This window comes from Chiloscyllium plagiosum, unplaced genomic scaffold (genome assembly GCF_037043375.1).
Source record: "Chiloscyllium plagiosum isolate Xiang-an unplaced genomic scaffold, Cpla_swu_hap1 HiC_scaffold_50, whole genome shotgun sequence".
In the NCBI taxonomy this organism is placed as follows: Eukaryota; Metazoa; Chordata; class Chondrichthyes; order Orectolobiformes; family Hemiscylliidae; genus Chiloscyllium; species Chiloscyllium plagiosum.
Window position 1 is genome coordinate 3,488,830 of NW_028270188.1, and position 17,720 is coordinate 3,506,549.

The window sequence follows — 17,720 nt, forward strand, 5'->3', positions numbered from 1 at the left end:
TCTCTATAGAACGTGGTGAGGGCAGCATGTGGGAGATCGGCTTTCCTCAACATACTCAGGAAATGGATACGCTGTTGTGCTTTCTTGGATATATAGCTGGTGTTGTGGGACAAGGTGAGACTACCCACCAGATGGACGCAAGGAGACTTGTTGCTCTTCTCCATCTCCATGGGGGAGCCACTGATGTTCAGCAATGTGTGATGTTTCAGCAATGTGTGCCGTCTTTAAGTCAACAGCCACATCTTTCGTTTTATCCAAGTTTAGAGACAGGATGTTGTCTCAGCAGCAGTACTTTCACTGCTGCACCTCCTCTCTGTATTTTGACTCATCCGTTCTGCTGATGAAATCCACTACCGTCATGTTAACAGCGAATTAGTTTTGTAATATGAGCTGGACATCGTTGCACAGCCCCGTGAAAGCAGGATGAACAGTAGTGTACCGAGCAACAGCCCTGGGAGGTCCCGTGTTAAGTGTGATCCTGTTGGAGATGCTGTTCCCAATCCGGACTGACACTGGTCTCCCAGTCAGTAAGTACAGGATACAGTCAAAGAGGGAGATATTCAAGCCCAGCAGACACGTCTTTCCAATCGGGTGCTGAGGAATAACAGTATTAAATGTGGAACTGAATTCCATGAACAGCAATCTGACGTAGGTGTCCTTCTTGCCATGTGGATGAGGGCCAGTTGGAGGGTTGCAGAGATAGTGTCATTTGTTCAGCGATTGGGACGATACACAAACTGCAGAGTTTCCAGTAAGGGAGGAGGGGAGTGCAGCAGGGCCTTGATACGTCTCATCAAGAGCCTCTCGAAACAATTCTTGATGATGAGTGTTAACACAACGGGGCAGCAGTCATTAAGGCAGGACACTGAAGACGTCTTCGGCACAGGGACGGTGATAGTGACTTGAAGCACGTTGGAACTATGGCACGACTCACGGAGATCTTAAAGTTGTCCGTGAAAATATCCGTCTGCACGTCGGAACATCCTCTCAGCATTCTGCCAGTGATGTTATGTAGTCCAGCAGCCTTTCGTGGGTTAACTCTACATTGAGTTTTCCTCATGTCAGTCGTGGTAAGAGACAGCACCAGGTCATTGCAATGGTCTTCCTTGCTGCAACATCATTTCATGGTCCAAATCATGCATAGATTTGTTCAACGCATCCGGGAGGGAAGCATTACTAACCAGAAGGCGATGCTATGCTGTGTTTGGTGATGGCTTTAATACTCTTGAAAATGCTCTGAATCTCACTGTCCTGAAAGAGGCTGTATATTCTCTGCACGTGTGCACGCTTTGCCTCTTTGATGGCCCGGTCACGATTGGTTCTTGCTGTTGTCAATGCCATGTTGTCACGTGCTCTCAAGGTGGAATCACGGGTCCTCAGCAGTGCACGCACCTTTGTCGTCATCCACGGCTTCTGGTTGTGGAGAGAGGTGACTGTCTTCGACACAGTGACGTCTTCAATGCACTTATTAATGCAGCAAATCACTGATATCGTGTACTCCTCTAAGTTGATGGAGTCATCATCGGTTGCTACCTCATTAAATACGTATCAGTCAGTGTGCTCAAAGCATTCTTGAAGAGCAGAATGGCTCCGGCTGGCCAGGATTTCACTTGCTTCAGAATCGGGTTGACACTTCTGACCAGCGGTTTGTATGTTAGAATTAACATAGCAGTGATGTCGCCTGACGAGCCAAAGTGCAGACAGGCTCTGCCCTGTTTGCATTGAAGCTGTTTGCACAAACAAGATACAGTGTGCTACCCCCTCTCAACGCAAAGTTCATATGCTGAAAGAATTTAGGGAAGACAGACTTGAGATTCACATGGTTAAAATCTCCAGCAAAAGCAAACATTCCAACAGGCTGTGCACTACGTAGTCCGCTAATACCCTTATACAGTTCACATAATTCGTCCTGAGCCTTTAGCACTGCAAGAGATATAGAGGTACACCCCGACTATAAGGACAGCACTGAATTCCCATGGCAAATAAAATGGTCTGCATCCCAAAATCACCAACTGCATCAGTGATACGCAGTAACTGGAGTCGAGCACAGAATCTTTGCACCTTTTCATGTTGATGTGGACACATAGACTCCCACCTCGAGCCTTCCTGTGCTGAGCTGCATTACTGTCAGCGGGAAAAAATGCACGACATTCTAGTTGTATGTAAGTGTCTGGAACTCTGTCACTAAGCTATGTATCCATGAAAACAAAGACGCAGCAGTCCCTACACTCACGCTGAGAAGCCTGCCGCAGTGGAATGCAGTCCAATTGTTGTCCACGGAGCTGACATTACAGAGTATAATGGATGGAAGAGCTGACCAGCATTGGTTTGCTTTTAGCCGAGTACGAACCACTGGTTTTCGGCCGTTTCCTGGGCAGTAGCATTGTTTGTAGACTGTAACAGTACTCGTAAACACTGGGTTTCCTGTTTCCCCTGTGCCTAAGAAAACTGAAATTCGGTCGCCCTCGGTCAGGAGAGGACACTGCGAGGTGAGGTATGACAGCAGCTCTTGCACCCTGAAAGACCAAGAGCAACTCGGGGACTGTTTCGGAAGCATCCGTGGTACGCACCCCCAAATCAAGTCAAACTTCCGGTTCCCAGCCATTTAAAATTCTCCTCCCACTCCCCCAACGACGGATCTAATCTGGAACACCTTCTCTGTCAAATTAAGGCCACACTTAACCTGGCGGAAGAACACTTCACCTTCCGACTCAGAAACTTACAAACTTAAGGCTTCGACATAGAAATCACCAGGTTCGAAATCTCCACACCACGCACCTCATCGCAGATCCAGCCCTCCCTCTCTGTCCTATCCCCTGGAACTGACCTAAATTGTTCATCTTCCTTCCCACCAATATGTTCCACAGCCGCTAGTGTCCAATCTCATGCTCCTCCTACCTGCACCCATTTAAACACCATCCTCCTTACCTGTTCCCCAAGACCTACCCTTCCCTGTAATTACGTGTCAGCATCGATCCCCCTTCCCAGTCCTAGCTAAGGGTCCTGCTCGAAACGTCGACTCTCCTGCTGTTCTGATGCTGCACGAACTGCTGTGGTTTTCGTTTCTAGCTCTTCTTTTATTTTAATCGACTCTGACTTTCCAGCATTTCTGTCCTCATTATCTCCATTTGGTGATTTTCCTAATCCTTGATAAAAGTTGTAGCCTCCACTTATAGTTCGTTCTCCAGAATTTACAAGCATGTTTTCTTGTTGCTTTCAAATTATAAATAAATTCAGTCCATGAAATCATGCAGCAAAAGTGTTCAATTCGATTTAACAAGAAATTGTTGACTGTGCTCCAAACGGATTAGATGCAGAATTGTTCGTGAAACCGTGGTTGATCTCGTCCAGAAATTCTATATCTCCTGGGGTCACTTGAATGGATAGTTCATACGTTGTTCAGCAAAAACTGCCATTCAAAGCGGATCAGGTAAACTGTCAGATAGCCACGCCAAAACTAAAAGACAAGAATTAATCGACAGCTCTGGCAACATATGAGAAGAGATAAACAGGATCAAACTGATTAACGAATTCGAAAACAAGACGATTTGGAACATTCTTTTATTCAGAAGTCGGACTAGAAAAGAGATCACGAGTAGAACGAAAGTAAATATAGTATCAGAGAATGTTTAGAGCGGACAAGGACACCATTTGTTTTGTCCCATCAATGCCAGCTGCCAGGAAGAAGAATGGCTCAACGGAATAGAAACTCTGTATATCATAACAATCGAATATTAAAGGGTATCCACTGTGCAAATTCGTAAGAAACTGTGCATTAAGAACTGAAATTGAAAATTAATGGTGAAAAGTAGATTTAGCCCTCTGCTTGTGGTGGAACATTGTTCAGAACAATAGGTTGTTGTTGAGGCTAACATTTACAAAACATTATGTATGGGGATCTTATCTATGACCTTCATTGGAACAGTTGGCATGGAGAGTTCAGCTTGAAGAACTGACTGCCAAATATTCATCCTGGCTGTCTGAATTACATGGTTAAATATCCTCCCAGTTTAATGGAAAAAAACTTAGCTATCATGTCTAGATATTTTCATGTCATCGTGTTCAGATATGAGAAGACACTCCACGGAGTAGATGCGACTTAAATATTGGCTCAAGCGTCAGAGATGTTGACACACTTCCGCACCAAAACAGCTCTACCATTGGTGTCAAATCAAAACTAACAAAGCACGAGTCACTTCGACATTTCCTGTCTGTAGACTCTGTCAACAGACCGCTTCAGGCCCGATGGAAGAATGAGGCGTGGGGTGACATCTATTCGCCAGCGAATCATTTCATTATTGCTCTCGATCCACAAACCGTAATTCCTTTTGAAATTCTTATCCATCAGCACGAATAGAGTTGCATTATGCACAGGTTTGCTCCTCGAAAGAAACAGCGAAAACTTATTCAATGCAGACGCAAATTCAAGTTATTTCTGACCGACCAGAAGACGGATGTGGCGATACAAAGTGAATACAGAACACAATCAATGTTTTCTGGGAGTGAGATAAATGTACTGGGAGAATGGAAAGATATATTTCGAAGAAAGTTCACATACCACTGACACAAACGAAATGTTCTTGAGCCGTTACCTTAATCTGCCCTTCATGTCCATCAGTGCTACAAACATTCTCTTAGCAAATCAGTGATTGTGTGCTTTGACATTCTCTCCGTCTTGTTTCTCTTGATTTTGAAACTGAAACTGAATAACAGTAATGCACCCTATTTCATTGCAAAGATCAGGAGATCAATTCATAAGAGAACAGAGGTAAAGCTACGTCTGTCTTTAGACAGAACACACAGTTACCATTTCGACTTCAAAAAGTCTTCTTCAGAAGTCTTCACAATGAAGTCGAAAGGACGAAACTGAAAGAGAAAACACAAAATGAAATGAAAAGCCAAAATCCCGCGAATACACCACCCGCAAGTGCAGCAAGTCTTACTCAAATATTTTGTATTATAACTATCAACATCAGTGGATTACGAAAAAAAGCTCATTCTTCAGTTCCCAACCTGTTATGACGTAGTTGGTAAAGTCAGAAATATGATTAGGTTAAGGTGCATGAAAGCGGGATGTATGAACTCTGAAAAAAGAACAAGTGCGTGATTTGCTTTGAAGAAGCTTTGCAGTGGTGAAAATGGAATGTAGTTACAGTAAGAGGGCATTAATTAATACTCAAAATCATTGCCGCACACAGGGACGCTATTCTTTTTGCGATGTTTCTATTCAGACATTTTCTAATCATGACTGCTGTCAGGTTTGGAATCCATTGCAGGTTCGGGTGACTGCCTGAGTGGAATTTGCACATTCATCCATATTTTGCCCCGGCGCCCTGGTTTGCTACCACATTCTAAGCGTTTGCAGGTTATTTGGAATAGCCATGGAACATATACGGTTATACAGATAGGGAAGTGGAGAGGGTCTGGATAGGATGTACTTCAGAGGATTGTTATGGAATTTTATAGACAGATTGCTCAGTCTGCTCGTTCCTGGTAGTTTACATGGACAGAGAGGTGTCAGGTTGTCCTTCCCTGAGCGAGATACATTGACAGAATAGCGTTAGTTGCTCTTCCTTGTTTCAGTTACATAGACAGAGTAAGGTCAGTTTGCACTTCCCTGAGCGAGTTGCGTTAATAGAGTAGTGACAGTCTGCTCTTCACTGCGTGTGTTAAACTGAAAGACCGGGGTCAGTATTCTCGTCGCTCGTTAATTTATGCTGACAGTGTGGGATCAGTCTGCTCTTCCCTGGGCGAGTTGCATTGGCAGAGTGGAGTCTGTGTGCTCTTCACTGGGCGAATGACATAGAAAGAATAGGATCAGTCTGATCTTCCCTGTGTGAATTACATTGACAGAGTAGTGTCAGACTGCCCTTCAGTGAACGACTTATATTAACCATGTGGGATCAGTCTGCTGAGTTACACTGAGAGGGTGGAGGTCAGTCTGTTCTTTCCTGAGTGAGTTATATTGACAGAGTGGCGTTAGTCTACTTTTCACAGAGTGAGTTATTTGGACAGTGGGGGTCAGCCTGCTCTTCCCTGGGTGAGTTACCTTGACAGAGTGGTGTCAGTTTGCTCTTTCCAGGGTAAATTCCTTTGACAGCGTGGTGTCAGTATGCTCTTTACTGGTCGAGTTGCATTGACAGAGGTGAGTCTGTTCATCCCTCGGTGAGTTACTTTCCCAGAGTCGTGACAGTGTGCTGTTCCCTGGGTGAGTTCAACAGAAAGTGTGGGTTCAGTACTGTCGTCGCTGAGTAAGTTATATTGACAGTGCAGGTTCAGTCTGCTCTTCCCTGTGTGAATGACATAGTCAGAATGGGATCAGTTTGCTCTTCCCTCGCTGAGTTATTTTGACAAAATGAGGTCAGTCTCGTCTTCATGCATGCGTTTCATTGACAGAATCGGATCAGTCTGCTCTTTCATGGCTGAGTGACATAGACAGAATGAGGTCAGCCAGCTCTTCCCTGTGTGAGTTTCATTGATAGCGTGGTGTCAGTCTGCTCTTTCCTGGTTGACTTAGAGTGACAGAGTGCCGTCAGTCTGCAATTTCCTACTTGAGTTACTTCAACAGCGTGAGGTCAGTCTGTTCTCCCCGGTTGAGTCACACTGACAGAGTGGGGTCCGTGTGCTCTTCCTTGGGCGAGTTACCTTAACAGAATGGGGTCAGTCTGCTCTTTTCTGGGTGAATTACATTCACAGAGTGCGGTCAGTGTGCTCTTCCGTTTGTGAGTTACGTTAACAGAGTCGAGTCAGTCTCCTCTACCCTGGATGAGTTACACTGTCAGGGTGGGGCCAGTCTACTCTTCCTTCGGTAAGTTATGTTGACAGAGTGGAGCCATTCTGAAATTTCCTGGTTGAGTAACATTGATACCGTGAGTTCAGTCTGCTCTTACCTGGGCTAGTTACCTTAGCAGAATGGGGTCCGTCTGCTATTACCTAGATGATTTATATTGACAGAATGGAGTCAGTCTGATCGTTTCTGTGAGAGTGCCATTCAGTGCCTGCTGTTTGTCTATTATTCCATGGGTTAGTTCCTGTATCAGTTTGGAGCCAGTCTGCTCTTCCCTTGGCGAGTTACTTTCACAGAGTCGTGACAGTCTACTCTTCCCCGGGTGAGATAACCAGAAAGAATGCAGTACTCTCTTCGCTGTATCCGTTACCTCGATTGTGTGGGTTCAGTCTGCCTTTCCCTGGGCGAGTTACATTGAGAGTGGGATCAATTTGCTCTTCCCTGGGCGAGTAACACAGACAGAATGGGATCAGCCTGCTCATCTCTGGGTGAGTTACATTGACAGTGTGAGGTCAGGCTAATCTTCCCTGCGAGTGTTTCATTGACAGAATCGGATCAGTCTGCTCTTCCCTTAGTTAATTTCATTGACAGAGTGGCGTCAGTCTGCTCTTTCTTGGGTGAGTTTCATTGATAGCGTGGGGTCATCCTTCTCTTTCCGGGTGGAGTTACATTGACAGTGTGGGGTCTGTCTGCTCTTGCTTGAGTGAGTTAAATTGACAGAGTGGTGTCAGTCTGCTTTTCCCTGGATGGCTTACATTGACAGAATGTGGTCTGTCTGCAATTTCCTGGTTGAGTTACATTGACAGATTGAGTTCAGACCGCTATTCCCTGGGTCACTTGCATTGACAGAGTGGGTCAGTGTGTTCTTCTCTGGGTGAGTTACATTGTAAAAGTGGAGTCAGACTGCCCTTCTCTGACAGAGTTACATTGACAGTGTGGGGTAAGTCTGCTTTTCCATGGATGTGTTATACTTACAGTGTGTGGTTAGCCTGCTCTTTCCTGGGTGAGTTACATCGACAGGTGGATGTCAGTCTGCTCTTTCGTGGGTTAGTTACATTAACAGAGTAGTTTACGTCTGCTCAATACTGAGTGAGTTGTCGTGGTGGACCGGCATCAGTCTGATCTTTCCCGAGTGAGTTTCATTGACCGAGTGGGTCAACCTGCTTTCCCTGGATGACGTTGTAGACAGTATGTGGTCAGTCTGCTCGTCCCTGATTGAGTTACATTGACAGATTAGCATCAGTCGTTTCTTTCCTGAATGAGTAATATTGCCAGAGTCGCGTCAGTCTGTTCTTTCCTGGTTGAGTTACATTGACAGAGTGGTTCAATCTGCTCTTCCTTGGTCAAGTGACAGAGACAGAGTGGGTTCAGTCTGTTTTTTCCCTGGTTGATGGACATAGGCAGCATGTGGTCAGTCTATTCTTCCCTGGATGAGTTAAGTTGACAGAGTTGCATCAGTGTGCTCTTCCCTTGGTAATTTGCCCTGAGCGTGTGGGGTCAGTCTGCTTTTTCCTGGCTGAGGTACCTGTAGAGACTGGGGTTTGTCAGAGTGAGTTCAGTCTGCTCTTCCCTGAGTGAGTTACATTGACAGAATGGGATAAGTCTGCTCTTTCCTAGGTGAGTTAAATTAACAGACTGGGTACAATCTGTTCTTAACTGGGTCAGTTGCATTGACAGAGTGGCGTCAGACTGTTCCTTCCTGAGTTCATGACATTGATGGAGTAAGCTCAGTCTGCTCTTCCCTCAGTGAGATACATTGGCAGAGTGGGCTCCGCTATCTCTTCCCTGGGAGACTTAATTTGACTGAGTTGTGTCAGGATTCTCGTTCGTGGAAGAGTCAATATTCTCTTCGACGGAGTATGGTCAGTCTGCAATTTCCTGGTTGAATTGCATTGACAGGCAGTGTTCAGAATGCCATTCCCTGGGTGAGTGGCATTGATGGAGCGGGCCAGTCTCCAATTCTCTGGGTGAGTTACGTTGTCAGAGTGGAGTCAGTCTGCTCTTCTCAGGTTGAGTTACCTTACCAGAGTGGGATCAGTCTGCTCTTCCCTGGGCGAGTTACATTGACAGAGTGGAGTCAGTCTGCTCTTCCCTGAGACCGTTTCTTTGACAGATTGGCGTTAGTCTGCTCTTTCCTAGATGAATTAAATTGACAGAGTGTTGTTAGTCTCTTCTTCCCTGGGTGAATTACATTGACAGCATGGGGTCAGTCTGCCCTTCCTTGTGTATGTTACATTGACAGAGTGAGGATAGTCTGCTCTTCCCTCAGTGAGTTGGATTGACCGAATGGGACAAGTATGCACTTCCCTCAATGAGTTTCATTGACAATGTGGCGTCAGTCTGCTCTTCTCTGGGTGGGTTACATTGAACGAGTTGTGTCACTCTGATTTTCCCTGGAGAGTTACGTGGACTGGTTTGGGTCAGTTGGCTGTTCACTGGATGAGGTACAAAGGCAGAGTGGGGTCATTCTGCTCTTCCCCGGGCGAGTTACATGTACATAGTGGAGTCAGACTGTTCTTTCCTGAGTTAGTTGCATTGACAGTATATGGTCAGTCTGCTCTTCGCTGGGTGAGGTATATTGAAAGAATGGCGTCGGTCTGCTCTTCCCTGGGTGTGTAGCATTGACCAAGTTGAGTCGGTCTGCTCTTCCCAGGGTGAATTTTATTGACAAAGTGGGATCAGCATGCTCCACCCTGTGTAAGTTTAATTGACAGAGTGGTGTTGGTCTGCTGTTCAGCAGATGAGTTATTTTGACAGTGTGGGGACAGTCTGCTCCTTTCTGGGTGAGTTACACTGACAGGGTTAGGTCACTCTGTTCTTCACTGGATGAGTTGCACTGAATATGTGGTGACAGTCTGCTATTCCCTGAATGGCTTACAGTGACAGAGCGCGGTCAGTCAGCACTTTCCTGGTTGCGTTACATTTATAGACTACGTTCAGACCTCTCTTCCATTGGTGAATTACATTGTCAAAGTGGAGTCAGTCTGCCCTTCTCTGGGCGAGTTGCATTGACAGAGTGGGGTATATCTGTTCTTCCCAGGGTGGGTTACACTGACATAATTGGGCCAGTCTGCTCTTTCCAAGGTGAGTTTACATTAATAGAGTATCAGTGGTTACTGATTTTTACTGATTGGAAACTTTTCCAAGTGTCAGTGGTTACTGATTTACTTTGGAACGAGTAACAGGAATAAAAAGTAATGGGTAATGGTAAATTATTGGCAATGTAGATCAGCGGAGAGATCTTGATGTCCATCACATACATCCCATAAAGTTGCCACACAGGTTGATAATGCTGTTAGAGGCATACAGTGCGCTAACTTTTATTGGTAGTGGGATTGATTTTCTCATGTCGTGTGGTCATGCTGCAAACGTACAATATTCTGGTGTGGTCGCACTTGTCGCTTTTCGTATTGTTCAGGTCCACGCTTCATAGGAAGGAGGTGGAAGCATTGGAAAGGCCCTTAGCAGAAATTTACCAGCATTTTTCCTGGTATGGCGGGAAGGTCTGATGAGGAAAGGCTGAGGGACTTGAGGATCTTTGTCACTGAACTGAAGAAGGTTGAGAGATATCTTATTACACATATGCAAGATCATCCGAGAATTGATAGGGTAGGCAGTAAGTGTAAATTTTCTCGGATGGAGATGGCTTGGAGGAGGAGACATAGCTTTAAATTGAAGAGTGATAAGAGACCACACCTGCGTACAACACTGCACAATGTTCGAGATGAGGTCTCTCTAAGACCTCTCAGCTGCAATAAGATATCTTTACATCTGTCGTAGTTGGTCTCAATAAAACAGCTTTTGCCTTTCGGTTTCTGATCATTTTCGTTTCGATTACTTTCTACTTGTCTTCGAAGTTTTACAGAGTGGGATAAGGCCCTTCTGCCCATTGTGCATTGCGGCTTATCGGAGAGCCACCTATTGTCGTCCCAGTTTCCAGCTTTGTCCCAAAGTCTTGTGTGCTTTGATGTTTCCAGGACAAATGTCAGTGAGGTTGTCCTGTGATCTTCAATGACGCAATAATGGGACTGAAGTTTGACAGTGTCACAATGCATTGTAATCCCCTGAGGAACGCATCCTCATTTTCCCGCAAACAAGGAGATACAACGGCAAATACTACGAGAGTGACAGAGGTCTCGGGACTTTACTGGCTCCATGTGCTCCAGGAACGCTTTCGGCCTCCATTCATAATTTCTTCTGACAATAGGCAGCTTTTGGAGAAACACATGCCAGTTCGACAGCAATGAGAGCCATTGTGGTGAGCTGGAATTTAAAATGAACAACAGAACCAAATGCAAGTTTCAATTTCGGAAGCGGAAACAAGTCATCCTTGCAGCACCATACAGAGGAGCGTCACCATGGACCACGTAAAAAGAAGCAATCGTACTCGAAGTGGGAAGGACCCGGGCGTACACTCTTCTCATCCGAAGTTGGACGCGTTGCCCATTACGCCACACGCCCAAAGAACATTTGCAATGCTGACAGCTTGTCGATGAATAATATAATGGACTTTCACAGAATCAGATTTAACAAGGTGAAAATGCAGCCAAGGCAATCACCGTCAATACTTCACTTCGAGGATTCAAATTCGTGAAGTGGTGCCTTTTACTGGCAAAGGAAACACATTTGTCCTCAGGTGCCTGCTTCAGTTTCCTCTCCTTCTCTGCTGGGAGTTTTCATCATTTTATTCACAATCACGACGTGATTCCATGATTCACTCTCATGATTCACTCTCATGGTCTCTTCTGGTCAAGACAGAGGACAAACTGATCGAGAGACCACTGGTCATTTCTATCCTGGGATGTAGAATTAGACGAGGTGAGCGACTATTTTTATTGAATCCGGCCCTTGATTACGAACTAGCGCCTCACAAGGAGCCGTTGTTCGCATCAGCCTGTTTTGTATCTTCTTGCAGTGCATTTGGTGAACAATATCAGATTATGACAGCTTTTGTTTTCAACTTGAAACCCAAGGCGATACTATAAACTGTTTGGAAATTTGAGAGACAAATATTGCTGTCAAAGTAGTTTATGATCTGAAGAACAGGAACGAGAGTGTGTACAAGTCAGGTCGCCAGGGGTATTGTCAGCATTATTGGGGGGTGTCTGCGAAGGAAACCGCGGTTGTATCGCCCAGACCTGAACGCAATCCCAGACAGGAAAGGAAGACTTATTTCATTTCATCCGAATAAAAACACGTTCCTCGGCAGACACAGAACATACACCCAGATCCAGCCACAATCAGTCCAGTGATTATTGTATTTTATTTAGAAGGACAATGGCAGCACATACACGGGGAACCTATCACAGTAGATGCCCCGCCAATCAACTCACATTTCTGAGTTGCAAATATCTCGGTGTTCCTTCAATGTTGCTGGTTCTCAATCCAGGAATCCATCTATTGCGATTTCATGTCTGTACCTCCATGCTATGCAGTTGAAGAGTTAACAAAAGTAACTCATCCCCTCCATCGCAGGGTTAATTTGAGATGGGCAGTGAATCTTATCGCATTGAAAGACAACTACGTCCCAGAAATGCATTTCTAATAATTGTGTGTTCCAATTCGTCGCCTGCAAGCGATCGGGAATAAGTTGAGAACTGGCGCAGGGTAAAGAAATAAAAGTCAAAGGCACTGATGACTGGGAAGCATGAGGCAGGATGTCAGTGTGGAGCTGGTGGTGCAAGGCTCAGTGTCTTTGCTATTCGGTTCGCCTTTACTGCCCATTGTTTGCAATGACTCACACACCACTGCTGGTAAATTCACCACAATGAGCCTGTTCCTCTTGGTTTGAAAATCTCTGCGTGTTTATTAATAACACGGTTAATGGGGTCCTAGAGGATGAATACATCCTCTTTATTCTGTCTGATTAAACAGCTGAACATGTTAGGTGGAATCCAATGCAAGAGGAGCTTGTCTTTTTCTGTGCGTTTTCAGAGGAGAATGCTCAGCCATGAAATGTCTTTCTTTGCAAAAGCGGAATTTGATTGCAATTCTTACGGAGCAACGTTGATACAGAAAACACATTTTAGAATTCCTGTGATCAAATAGTTAAGGAATTGCACATGATGGCGAGAAAACTCGTTTTTTTGCGTGGCACCGTGACTAAGCTGGTTAAAGCACCTCCCATCACAGTGGTGCCTTCTGATTGTATTGAAAGCTCATTCTTTCTCACAAGTGTTATGTTGCTTTTCTACCAACTCAGCGTTCTTTTCGAATTCCAGTCTATTCTGATTTGGCATTCCTGCTTCTTTTTCCTGGTTTATTTCCAGTAGTGTATGTTGTTCTTTCTCACTACTATTTTAACCTGGAGATTCTTCCAGCGGTTCCATAAGCACTTCTGCTTCTCCTCCTCTTATTCCACTTCCTTCATTCCAAGTATGGTGGAAATTAATAGGTGAGGCAGGAGACACTGCAGAATTACCGGGGAATGTTGTGGTAATGGCACAGACACGACGAGCTGATCACCCTCATTCTCTGCTGTCCCCATTCATTCGTTGTTTACCAACACATCGTTGTTCTCCTGTAGCTGTCATGTATAAGTTTCACTTCGAAAGAGTCATAATATTTGGAGGTAGATATGTCTCCTTGCCTCAGTTTGAAGTGACAAACGGATTATTCGCAGAATGTGAACCTACTTCGACCGAATCCAGCCAGGCGCCAGAAAGCCTCTCAGTAGCTCCACTCCCAAGCTGTCTCTGAATGCCAGCCTTTTCAAGATCAGAAATAGGAAATGAGGGATATGGACAGACACGAAACCGACAGAGTTCGAGAATGTGAAAGAGGCTCAGGAGGAGACACAGTGACAAATAGAGAAAAACAGAGACACATATTGAGGTAAACAGGGAAAGAAACAATTCTCCATTCGATGTGACTGCTAACTGACAGAAAGGAAAAGGAAAATGTCACCATTTAAACGCAGCCTTCACCAGTTCAGGTAAATGGAAGCAGCATGGCAGCCGATTAAGTCCTTTTAGGTTTGTAATTTCGATGGTTTTAAGCTCAACATAGATTTTGATAAGTATCCTCCTTCGACAGTTAAAACTGATCATTTTCCCAAAAGTATAATGTAGAAATATATATCTAACGGTTCTGTCCATCTGAAAAAAAGATATGTTTCTCTCCACAGATGTTGCCAGGCGTACCGAATTTCTCTATCAATTCTCATTTTAAATTCAGATTTCCAAAGCCTGCATCTTTTTGATTTCTTTTAACCTGAATAACGTTTTGCACAAAACTAATCACCTGCCAGGTTCGGAAAAGCGGTCAGAGATACTGGTAGCATGGTACATTTGCATAACAAATCATCCATTCCCTGATCGAGAATAGAACGAATGCCGCGGCAGTGACAGCTGCAAATCCTAACTACTAGATTACAAGGGTCGAAGACAGACGCTCTTGTAATTATTGTCAATGAAACGGCTTTTGCCTTTTCATTTCTGATCAGTTTCGCTGCAGATTGGTTTCTGCTGGTCTTCAAGCTTTGCAGAATGGAAAAGCCCATTTGGCCCATGGTGCAGTGCGCTTCAAAGACATTCATCTATTCTATTCCGAGTTTCCTGCTTTGTTCCATAACCTTAGGTATTCTGATGATTCCAGTGCAAATGTCAATGAGAGTCTCGCTTTGATGTTAAATGGCACTACAATGGGACTGAATTTGACATTAACTCACTGTGTTGTAATCTCCATGAGGAACCCAACTCGTTTTCACTCATTGAGGGAGAGACACAGACACATACCCCGAGAGCGGCAGACGTCTCAGGATTAGACCAACACCTTGTGCTTCACTGGTGCTGTCCGCTCCTACACACAAGTTTATGTGCCACAAGGCAGCTTTTGGTGAAATGCAAGCCAGGTCTCCAGACAATGAGAGACGTTGCTGTGAGCTGGAGTTTAAAGTGGAAGAAAGACGAAAATTTAAATTCGAAAACCCAACCACTTCCGTCCCTGACAGACAACATGTAACGGGAATGAACTAGCACGCTGCATCCTTGCGATGTTCGATTCAAACCAACAATCCCCTAACTCGACGTCAGACGCGAGACCACTTGATCCCTTGTCCAATCACCTTCAAACATTCGTGAATGATCACTCCAATTTCTCTTGTATTACTGTAAACCACTCAGTGTTCACACTTTTATTATTGTTCCTCCCCAAATTCATTATCATCCACTTCACTGGATTGAATTCCTTTCAGCACATTTTCTTGCCAATTGTTTCCAATCTCCCTGCAGTCTATGGCTTTCTTCCTCATGGTTAACTACATGACTAATTAGTCATGCGACTCGTTTAGTTTGGCATTATGTTCAGTATGAGCTGGTAGGGCTGAAAGGCCTGTTTTAATGCTGTGTGAGTCTATGACTTTGACGCTATGAAACTGGCAGCTGGTTTGGATTAACAGCAGCGTTAACAGTTTAATTGATTTCCTTCTGGGATATGTAATCTTGCTGGTTACTCTGTTTTCATGCTGTGTGAGCCTATAACTTTGACGGTATGAACCTGGCAGCTGGTTTGGATTAACAGCAGGGTTGACAGTTTAATTGATCTCCTTCTGGGATATCTTGCTGGTTACTCTGGAGGTTCTTTTGTTCATTGAGCCCGTCCCATACATAGGATTATTGAATAGTCTGTCCCCAGTTTGACTGAGTAAATGAGTTTCCACTTCAGCAGGTAATTGAATCCCGCAATGCGCTGGTTTCTCTGTGATATTAGTGTTCTTGTATCTACCCAGGATGAACGATTGGTTCAAATCATATCCACGCAGACGTAAGTCCCGTTGTCCATGTTGTGAATGTGTTTTTATTCTTCCAGATATAACCACAGGGTGTGGATGTCGCTGTTCAGGATGGTGTTTGTTGTTCTTCCTGATTCGCTGCTGTCTCGCTGCACGAGAGATATGGATTCGCTCCCAATCTCGTGTGACTGTGTGCAGTTTGCACATTCTTTCTTTGCTTGGTTCCTCCCACAGTCTGAAGGTGTGCAGGTTACTGGGATCAGCCATGGGAAATGAAAGGGAACGGAATAGGCATGGAGTGTGGTTCTGATCGGATGTGCTTCCGAGGGATGGTGTCGACTGGAAGGGCCGAATGGCCTGCTTTCCCACACGGTCGTCAATCTCGCATTAAGGGTCAGCTATGTTGTTCAGGTCCTGGAGTCACAAGTAGGCAGGATTGGGTAAAGATAGTAGCATCCCCTGCATAAGGGACATGCATGAATGGGATTGCAGGAAATTAAAGTCATGTTCTCTGTTCCTGAGGTCAGGCTTCCATTCCAGGTTTTATTCGTCGAACTTTAACATTACAAGTTCTGTGTGTGAGTCCCCAAAGATGACCAGTTTATTATAAAACCACAACACCACCTTCTCCAGGTTGCAGTATTTATTGGGAACGAGAAGCTGATTCTGAGCTGATGCGAGCAAAAGCAGATGCTACTGCCAATGTCAAAAACACTGATCCAAACAGGAAAATGAAATTTCGAACCTTGCTACCCCAAAGTTAAAGTCTCCACACGCTTTAGATGCGCCAATCGGCTGTCTCAGCAACATGTACTGTTTATGGTTATAATATTATAGATGGGGGAAAGTATTCCCTTCCGCCCCGCTTTTGACCAGGAGCTGTCCCAAACTCGGAAATGCATGCATCTCTCTCTCTCGTCATTCCATCCCAATTTCCGGTTGGATCTTTGTGGCTGCTTCACAGTTTCTCTGATTCTGGGTCTGGAACTGGGATTATGTGTGATTGCATGCAACAATTGTTACTGTCTTGTGTGGGCAGAGCGATGAAGAAGCCGATGTTAAACTATAATGCTATTGAAGCATACATTTCAACAATATTCTGCACTCTCCCAAGAGTTTGGAGAGTTTCATTAATCCCATTCTCCAGTACTCTCATTCATGGAATCTCCACAGTCTCTGGGGACGCTAAAGTTAAATATTCGGTTCATTCTGCGTTCCCACATGCCTGTCGCTAAGTTCTGATATTGTACATTCTTCCTGACATTTCCTCTGCTACCATACTGGTTGCAGTTTGCAAGCGTGGTCTGTGGAATGCTGTAACCGTTTAGTAGTTCGTATTCTGCGTTGTGATTGCAGCGACCTGGGCTCGAATCCACATCATAGCGGTCAGTTCTCTCAAAGTTTTACTTTTGGTGAAACACGGTAAGAAATTAATCATTTTTACATGGATAATATCCTCCGAGGTGATTATTTGTTTTCCATCGAATTTTGTTGTCTGATATTTCTGCGTTTCATGTATCAGGATTTAAACCCAAAGGTTCTCGAAGATATCTCTCCCTCACACTCTCCCTAACTCTCTTTTCCGTCCCTCGTTCCATTTTACTAAGGAATTGCACAATCCAACATACACTTTCACGTTGATACCATCCAGTCTGTGCCGTTGCACTCACTGTTGCTGGTTGACCATGCCCCAATCTCTTCATTGGCACCCTCAAACCATTCGATCCGTTTGGAAATCGTGGCTGGGAGATCAATTCTCTGTTAGCAGCTTTTACTGACATGGGCCAGAGATTACTGGAGCATGAGGCTCAATAAAAGGTCATAGGGAATAATTGGGGGAAAGAGACTCTATTGGAAAAGATCGGCCATGCGGGCTTTCTGCGATAACCGAGTGGTATTATCGCTGGATTGTTAACACAGCAAAGCCAGGTGATATTCTGGGGAGACGGGTTCGATTCCCACCACACCACGACAATGGTAGAATGTAAATGCAATAAGTACCTAGAATTAAAAATATGCTAAATCCGTTGCCTGAAAAACCCACCCGTTTCACTGACACCCTTGAGGGAAGGAAACTGCCGTCCTTATCTGGCCTGGCCTCCACGTGACTCCAGACCGCAAGGCAATAAATGCTGCAAAGCCACCCCCAATGCTGTTACAGAAAGGAAAAAGATTCATTCGGCTCATGGCTAGAATTGTCTG